Source organism: Erythrolamprus reginae, chromosome 1 (assembly GCF_031021105.1).
Source record: "Erythrolamprus reginae isolate rEryReg1 chromosome 1, rEryReg1.hap1, whole genome shotgun sequence".
NCBI lineage: Eukaryota > Metazoa > Chordata > Lepidosauria > Squamata > Dipsadidae > Erythrolamprus > Erythrolamprus reginae.
The window spans coordinates 153,213,133-153,222,420 of NC_091950.1; the positions used below are offsets into that span (position 1 = coordinate 153,213,133).

Below are 9,288 nucleotides of genomic sequence, written 5' to 3' on the forward strand. Positions count from 1 at the left end.
TGCTTATTCTAAAGTATCAAGGCTGTCCTTTATTTATCAATAAAAACATTCAGCAAGAATCTTCACAGCATTCAAATATCTTCTTTAATTGTAACAGGGAAGGTTAGAAGAGGCATATTCACAATGCCTAGAATGGACCAGAAGGAGGGTTGAGAACTGGGAACAAAGCAAAACCTAATTCTCCTCTTTCTTTTCTTTTTTTCCCTTTTGTTTGCAACTGCCCTGAGGATAGGCAAGAAATAGACAATGAGGAAACAAGAAAAGGACTGCCATGCCCTTTAATTATTAAATTCCTCCTTGTGTGAATTTTAGTTAGAAGCTTTGGGCAGTAAAATAGAAATGATTACAAGGGCTATCAAATAACTTCTGCCTGAAGAGCACCTCCCTTTCCCATGAGATTCTATTGAATAGCAAAGATTATTTATGGAGAGGGATTTTGTAAATGACTATTAACTAGAATATTCATCACATTTCCCAATAAATAAGTATCCATATTGGGACAGAGAAAAAGGGATGATAATGCAAATACATATTTTGCTTTGGGGTAAAGGTGTTTCTGTAATTTAGTGGAACGGCTTATATACAACATACCCTAGTCAGTCTGAGGACAAGGTTATGGAAATCATGGTCTAGGCATGAGAATTCCTGAAATTATTCCAGCTATTAAGGGTTTTTACATATTCAGATGGATAGACCAAGGTTGAACTAACTGAAAGAGAACAAACAACTGTGAGTTGTCTATTTTTCATTCATGATATGTAATTTTGAAATTATAGCAGGATTTCTTGTGACACCTTGAAACATCTTAACTGACTGCTATCATCTACCTGCCACAGATCTTAACATGACTGATTTTTAAGTAGACATCCAGAGAACTGCACAGTATTGAGATCTGTAGAAAGAAAAACGACTGCTAACATAAATTGGAACTGCTTTGGCTTGCTAAGGTCTGACAATTTTTGTGACTCTGTATATAGGTGGTCCTTGACTTACAATCACAATTGAGCCCAACATTTCTGTCGTTAAGTGAGATATTGGTTGTCACCTTTTGTAAGAGTCTTAAGAGTCATTTATGTCATCAGGCTTGGGCTGATTAGATCTTGGCCCCTGGCCAATGAATGATTGTGTGATTGCTGTAAGAATGGGTGTGACTGATTTTTTTTTAATCAATTGGGGATTTTAGATAGCCATGTAATTCTATATTAATTGGATTCATTTTATTGTAAATCACTGTTTTTATATGTTGTAAGCTGCCCCGAGTTTTCGGAGAGGGGCGGCATTGAAATCCAATTAATAAATAAATAATAAATAAGTGAGTTTTGCCCCATTTTAGGACATTTCTTGCCATAGTGAATCTCTACATTTGTCAAGTTAGTAAACTGCTTGTTAAGTTAATCCGAATTCCCCGTTCACTTTGCCTGTCAGAAACTCGTAAAAGGGGATCACGTGAACCCAGGACACTACAACTGTCATAAATATGAACCAATTACCAAGCATCTTAATTTTAACCACATGTCCATGGTCGTAACCAGTGAAAGGCTACCCAATTTTTTACTACTACACTGTGTGAAATGACCGAGAAACACGGTTTCTAACTTCAATGGTTTATTCTCAACAGGAGACTAACAAGCCGCGGAAACACTTTCACTCTGGCGCGTGCCTGACAGAAATCGCGTAAGACCGGAGGCACTTCTATTTATACATTTTCGCCCGGCAACAAGCGACGCCTGACAGCTCTCTAAGATTGGCGCCAAACCACAGCAGCCAATGAGAGGCAGGTAAACAATCCTTATTGTACATAGTGAATCTTGCTTAACAATTCATGTTTAGACTTTACCTAGTTACAGAATTTAGTGGAAACTTCTGGACATAACACCCCTCCCCCTTCTGGCTGGATTTTTACAGATGTTTATTCAGACAAACACGTAATAAAATCGTCCAAACGGGCAGGCTTCCTGGGTGTTCGCTCTGATCTGCGAGGCTCGTTGAGGACCTGGGTGTCCACAGAAGATGATGGTTCCTCGGGTGTCGTTGGTGTAGAGTTTCCACGGCTGGAACCTGAACGAGCTGAGGCAGCGCTGGATTGGTCACTGAACCCAGGTAAGTCCCAGTCTATTTGTTCCTGATTTCTGCTAGGTCTGGCATAACTCCCTGTTGGACGTGAAGGAGTAGAGACCCCATTACTAGTGTTAGCCATATTTTCCCTTATACTGGCTGTTTCCAGTCTCCCCCATATATGATCTATGTGCCTCTTCCAGAGGCGGCCATCACCAAGTTTGATCATATAAGTTTTTGGACCTGTTTGATCAGTCACTATTCCACTCTCCCACTGTCTGCCCCTGTCAAAATTTTTGACATATACATTTTGACCCACAAATACTGAGCGCTCAGGGGTTGTTACATTCTCAGTCTTCAATTTTACATAAGAGGGGTGCAGCCTATCTAAGGGAGACCTCAACCTTCTCCCCATGAGTAGCTCGGCGGGGCTCTTATTTGTTGTTAGGCTTGGCGTGATGTGCTGTGTGAGTAGGAAAGTATCTAGTCTCTCCTGTATGTCCCCTGCTGATGACCTCTTGATGGCCTCCTTGGCAACACGGACATATCTCTCTGCCATCCCATTAGCCCAAGCTGCGTGGGGCGATACCAAGGCATGTCTGACCCCCAGGTGGGCTAAGAACATTTCTAGTTGCCTGGAAGTAAACTGGGGCCCATTGTCTGAGACCAAGACATCTGGACACCCATGAGTTGAAAACAGTTTCCTTAGTGCATGTATCACAGCTGTAGAAGTGGTGGACCCTAATAACAGTATATCAAGCCATTTGGAGTATGCGTCCACCACAATCAAAAACATATTGCTGCCCACCGGCCCAGCCAGGTCAATATGTACCCTAGACCAAGGCCCCTGGGGAGTGTCCCACTGTGCAGGGGTGGTTTTGGGGGCATTTGGCCTTGTCTCCTGACATGGGCTACATGTGGCAACCCAGTCTTCTATTCCCTTGTCCAACCCTGGCCACCATAAGTATTCATTCTGACCACCCCTGGGTGCCCTTGATGCAGCATTTGCATGACCTGTGGCCTCAGAGCAGAGGGGATAACCACCCTGTCACCCCATAATATACAGTCGTGCATCACTGAGAGTTCCAACCTCTTAATTTTATATTCACCCACTGAGGGGTCTTCTCCATTTGGTGGCCATCCCTTCAGAATGTACTGCAGGACTTTCCCTAACACCTGGTCCTGTTTGGTTTCAATGGCCACTTCTTTAGCAGTCACAAGGGATGGTGTGCCTAAGTCAATGAGGAGGACATCCCCTGCAGGGGATGGGTCCTCCACCCTCTGCCCCAGCGGACAGCGACTCAACCCATCTGCATGATTTATTAGAGAGCCCCCCTTATGCACCAGAACATAATCGTAGCCTGCTAGAAAAATAGCCCATCTGGACATGCGGGGGGACATAAAAGGAGGGGTGGGCCGCCCGGTGGCTAGCAATCCTAGCAATGGTTTATGGTCTGTGACCAACTGGAATGGTCTCCCCAATAAGTAGTTGTGAAATTTTTTCACCCCAGCCACCAATGCTAATGCTTCTCTATCTATTTGCGCATAATTGCGTTCTGCTAGGGACAATGTCCTGGAAAAGTAGGCCACTGGTGCTTCTTGGCCACTAGGTAATACATGGGCTAGGACCCCACCCACTCCATACGGTGATGCATCGCATGTAAGCCTAAGGGGCAACGTGGAACTGTACTGGACCACAACACTTTGTGATGTTAAGAGGTTTTTAACAGAAATAAAAGCCTGTCACTCTGTCTCACCCCATTCCCATTGCGCTCCCTTGTGGAGAAGTCAATGAAGCGGCTCAGCTGCAGAGGCTTTCTGTTTCAAAAAAACAGAATAAAAATTTAATAGCCCTAGAAAGGCTTGCAGCTCCGTCTTACAGGTGGGGGCGGGGGCGTCCTTAATGGCTCTAATCTTCTCCTCAGTGGGATGTATCCCTGTTTCATCTATCCTGAATCCTAAAAAATCTACCGAAGGGATTCCCCACACACAATTTTCTGGTTTAAGCCGTAAGCCCTTAGCTTGCAATGGGGTCAGAACTTGTCGGATTCTGCAGTGCAACTGGTCTGGAGTGTCCCCACAAATTAAGATGTCGTCAAAATAGGGGACCACTCCCCTAATTCCCCACATTAAGCGTTCCATGAGCTGCTGGAAAATACCTGGGGCTACGGTAATGCCAAATTGCAGGCGCGTACATTTAAAGGCGCCTCTGTGGGTTACAATCGTTTGCGCTAGGGATGTGGCATCATCGATGGGCAACTGCTGGTATGCCTGAGCGAGGTCCAGCCTCGCAAAGATTTTCCCAGACTCCAGGGTATGCAGCAACTGCTGCATTACAGGTATCGGGTATGAGTTGTGTTGTAAGCCCTATTGAGGGTAGATTTGTAATCTGCACAAACCCACAGGGATCCGTCAGGCTTTAGGGGGGTTACAATAGGGGTTTCCCATGAGGCATGTTCAACAGGAACCAAGATCCCCTGAGCCTGGAGTTTTTGTAACTGGGCATCCAATTTATTCATCAGTGGCAGCGGCACCCTGCGAGGTTTCAATCGAAGGGGAGGAACAGCAGGATCTAACGAGAAAGAAATTGGGGGCCCCTTATATGTACCTAAACCATCTTTAAAAACCTCAGGAAATTCGTGTACAAAATCAGGTACCTTCAGACAAGTCAGTTTGTGAAGACCTGTAACAGCTAACCCTAAGGGAGCCATCCAATTTAGACCCAAAAGGGAACGATTAGCCCCTTCAACAATCAGAATAGGTAACAGATGGTGAACATTTTTAAAAGTTACCGGCACCCTAGTGCTGCCCAGAACCCTGATTGGGTGTCCCTGGAAGTCCTTGATTGTGATGTCCAGCGGTTGCAAAGAGTCCCGTGATAAATCAGGCATATAAAGTCTCAGTTTATGCCACGGCATTAAGGTAAATTTGGAGCCTGTATCCAGCTCCATGTGGCATGGGTGGCGATTTAGCAAAAGAGGGACAACAATTTTATTAGGGGTAGGTGGGTAGGTGGCACAATCTGTGTGTGTGAGGTTACCTCGGTTGTTCCACGGCCTCCGGCTTCCTCGTCCCTGTTGCCTGAATGGGCGGTAGGACCGTTGAGTAGGAAAAGTAGGCAGCAGGTCCTGATTGCAGGGGATGTCAACGGGCAGTGTGGCTCAGCAGACGGTGGCAATGTGGCCTCGTTTGTCGCAGTGGCGGCAGAAGGCGTCCTTGAAGGGACATCTGGACCGTGGATGTTGACCCCGGCATCCGGCACAAGCTGGGAAGGGCTGGCGAGGTTGTCTGACAGGAGGTCCCCGAAGCTGGCAGCAGTAGTCCTCATACGCGTTGAAATCAGAGGAGTTGTAGTCATGTGGAAGATTGATGTGGGAATGCGGAGCCGCAGCAATTTTGCATACAGTAGACAGCTTGTCATTAGACTTCAGTTCAGCTGCAGCGGCTTCCGCAACTTCTGCTGTCTGAGCAGCCTTAATGACATCTTGAAGGGAAGAGTCTTCGGCTGCAAGCAGTTTGTTTCTGATGGTCACATTTTTCATACCAAAGATAATGGCATCTGTCAATCTTGCCTCAGGATTTTCAAATTGACACTTCGCTAATATGGTCCTTAGGCGGGTTGTAAACTGGTTAATAGTTTCCCCCTCGGATTGAGCCATTCGGGAGAACTGGTGTCTGAAAACCCTCGCAGGTTTAGTCGGCTTAAAATGAGTCGCCAACTTTTCCCTCAAAGCTTGCCATGGCACTGAATTAGCAGGTTCAGGGTCGGTCAAAGTACCGGCCCAATCAAAAATTTGCATGCAGCAATAGTTTAGAAATAAAGCCCTTTTCCGGCTGTCATCGGCATCTTTCATGCCGGCGGCTTCAAGAAAGATTTCAAATTTTGCCATATAGGCAGTCCAAGTTGACCTCTCAGGGTCAAACAGTTCAGGCGGCTGTATTATCGAAGGGGTTGCCATGATGATTTTTCCGTAAAGAAAAAATCGCCTCTAGACCCTCGTCGCCAGTGAAATGACCGAGAAACACAGTTTCTAACTTCAATGGTTTATTCTCAACAGGAGACTAACAAGCCGCGGAAACACTTTCACTCTGGCGCGTGCCTGACAGAAACCGCGTAAGACCAGAGGCACTTCTATTTATACATTTTCGCCCGGCAACAAGCGACGCCTGACAGCTCTCTAAGATTGGCGCCAAACCACAGCAGCCAATGAGAGGCAGGTAAACAATCCTTATTGTACATAGTGAATCTTGCTTAACAACTCATGTTTAGACTTTACCTAGTTACAGAATTTAGTGGAAACTTCTGGACATAACACTGTGGGCATGGCTTATGCAGGATTCCCTACATTTTCTTTCAGTGCAAATTGGGTGCTCTGGGGTAGAGCTCCATTTTTGCTATCCCACTGCGTTCCCCCCCCCATCCAGGCAGCAGCCCACCCCTGGTCGTAACTGTAAAAAATGGTCATAAGTCCACTTTTTTCAGTGCAGTTGTAACTTTGAATGACCAGTAAATAAACTGCTGTAAGTCAAGGACGACTTGTATCTTTAAATGAGCAACATTAGTGTCGTTTTTAAATCTGTTCAGAAGTCTCCCCACCCCACCCAAAGACCTACATCTTTTGATTGCAGTTTGAGTAAAGGGCTAGCAGGGCTGTGTCTAATAATAAATTGCATACCGGTCATTCTTTGTTCAGAGGCATTCAAGTTGTATCAGATTGGCTTCCATTCAAGACACGGTAACTTTGGAGGAGCCCAAGAACAAAAAATTTGCACTATGTTCAGAGTGTTTATAACCACTGCCTAAAACAAATCAGCCTCCTAGAGGCATCAAGATAATATTTACTAGTCAACCTCTTTCTTAACATGGGTGTTTGGAGGACATTCATTCTGAGAACTTCCTGTTTTTCATCCGGTATAGGATGAAGAGCTGCTGATTCCAGTTGTCAATGAAAACCCTGGTGAAACATTGAGCACATTGTTTATGACTTTAGTACAGGGCGGTGCAACCCTTATTGGGCCAGGGGAGGCATGCCAAGAGCTACAATTCCAAAATGTCAATGGGGTCAGGACAAAAACATAATGGAATGAAAATGTCAGTAAAATAAATAAATTATATTTCTGCCACGTGCTTTAACATTTCCTCCTTCTATCCCACTTCCCTGTTAGTATACGTCCCTTGGGGAGGTGTATATGAAGTCCAGCATAGGCATGAAGAAACTTTTATTTCTTACAATAAATCCAACTTTTCCAAAGTTTTGTTGTTTTCATTTCATTATCCATTTGTTTTTGTTGTGATGTTTGGATTGGGATTTTTATTCGGGAGTGGGGTGGGGTTTTAAGATCATTAAAGAAGTGTGTGATTGCAAAACATTTAGGAACCCCTGAATTACAGGAAGATTCCTTTGAACTGAGATTGATGCTTTGTTAACTATATGAATATATCTACCAATCATTTTGGGGGATAATTCAGAAGTGGTTTCCTATTACAGTGGTACCTCTACTTACAAACTTAATTTGTTCCTTGACTAGGTTCTTAAATAGAAAGGTTTGTAAGAAGAAGCAATTTTTCCCATAGGAATCAATGCAAAAGCAAATACTGTGTGCGATTGGGGAAATCACAGGGAGGGTGGAGGCCCTGTTTTCTCCCAGGAGATTCCTAGAGAGGCCTCATGGAGATTTCTCCCCACCTTTTCCAGCCCTGTTTCCTCCCTGGAGATTCCTAGAGCGTCCCCACAGAGGCTTCTCCCCACCTTTTCCGGCCCTGTTTCCTCCCAGGATATACCTAGAGAGGCCCTATGGAGGATTCTCCCTGCCTTTTCTGGTTACAGTTTCGGAGGCTCGGGTTTGTAAGTGGAAAATGGTTCTTGAGAAGAGGCAAAAAAATCTTGAACACCTGGTTCTTATCTAGAAAAGTTTGTAAGTAGAGGCATTATTAGGTAGAGGTACCACTGTACTTTTTATCAGCTTAATTTGCAGGCCTGGGACTTTCTAAGGATTTCCCAAGCAAATATTAGCCAGGTCTAATCTATTTAACTTTATTTCAAGATCCAATTAGACAGGCCCAGGGGTAGGTTCTAACTTACCTTTCTGCCAGTTTGCTTCCTGCCGTACTGCATCCCCCCAAAAAAGCTGAAAACAAGATGGTGATGCATGTCCAATGTTGAAAACAGGGTTTCTGTGTATGCGCAAAAGAAGAAAAAACAGAAAAACCACCCAAATTTAAAAAAAAAAAAAAAAGAATACATTTTTTTTTTAAAAGATGGCGACTTCAACAAACTGGCACCAACAGAACTGGTTCTTTGATGTTATCGTGACGTCACTAGCAGGTTGCAACAGGACTGGTTCTGTGATGTGATCATGATGTCAATAGCAGGCAAATCAGTCTGAACCGGGAAGAACCCATCTCTGGAAGGGTGGGATGCTGCAACCTACTGTGACTCTTTTTTACCTTATGAATTAGCAGCATTTGAAAATATTTTGAGGTGGGTAGCTTTTAGCCTGCAGGGTTGATACTGTGCACTCATTGTCTAGCGTGAGCCGGAGAAGAGGAGATACCAATGTGACTACAAGACTTCGCATATTAACTTGGTTCATTTGCCGGAGTGAATTGTGCCAGATTTTTGAGATTAGCAAGAAGAGAGAATCTCTTCCAAAGCATGTTCAACATTCTTGCCATAATTTAAGCACTGTCCTCGCATCCTGAAGGTGAAATAGTCCAAACTCAAAAAAAAAAGGGGGGGGGGAGAGAAAGAGAAATTGGCTCCCAAAGTGAAATTCTTATGGCTATTTAAAGTTTAGCAATTCTGTATTGTGCATAGCATAGGAATGTTCAATGCAAAATGCTGCTCTGAAAACAAGCAAGAATACACTTCACACAAATCCTCTCTGTTTATCACAGATCCCTTCACAATACTTAGATTAGGTCTCCCCTGCTTTTTCAAATCAGTTATTGGATTTCATAGGTGCGGCTGGGTTTTCTGCATTTAGGAAGGGAGGGAAAAAATGAGGACAGAAGCTGGCCTTTTTTTCAGCAGATCTGCCACCCAATTGTTTTATGTCATGGGTGTCAAACTTGAGGCATCACATTGCTGTCATTTGACATTTTGTGACATTTTCCCCATCTGTGGAGCTGGGGTGGGCGTGGCCTATATGTGACTCATCTGGCCCATGGGCCGCCAGTTTGACACCCCTACTTTATGCAATGAGGTTGAACTCTTTTCAGAATTATGGAGT

At 44.3% G+C, this 9,288-nt stretch overlaps 1 long non-coding RNA gene across 1 annotated transcript; it reads left to right on the plus strand.

Moving 5' to 3' along the window:
• The first annotated feature begins 1,631 nt into the window (after positions 1-1,631).
• Positions 1,632-7,195, plus strand: LOC139159537 (uncharacterized). Its single transcript, XR_011557810.1, has 4 exons — positions 1,632-1,778; positions 1,906-2,100; positions 6,114-6,273; positions 6,974-7,195. It is a non-coding gene; the product is annotated as an uncharacterized lncRNA (long non-coding RNA).
• The last annotated feature ends 2,093 nt before the right edge of the window (positions 7,196-9,288 follow it).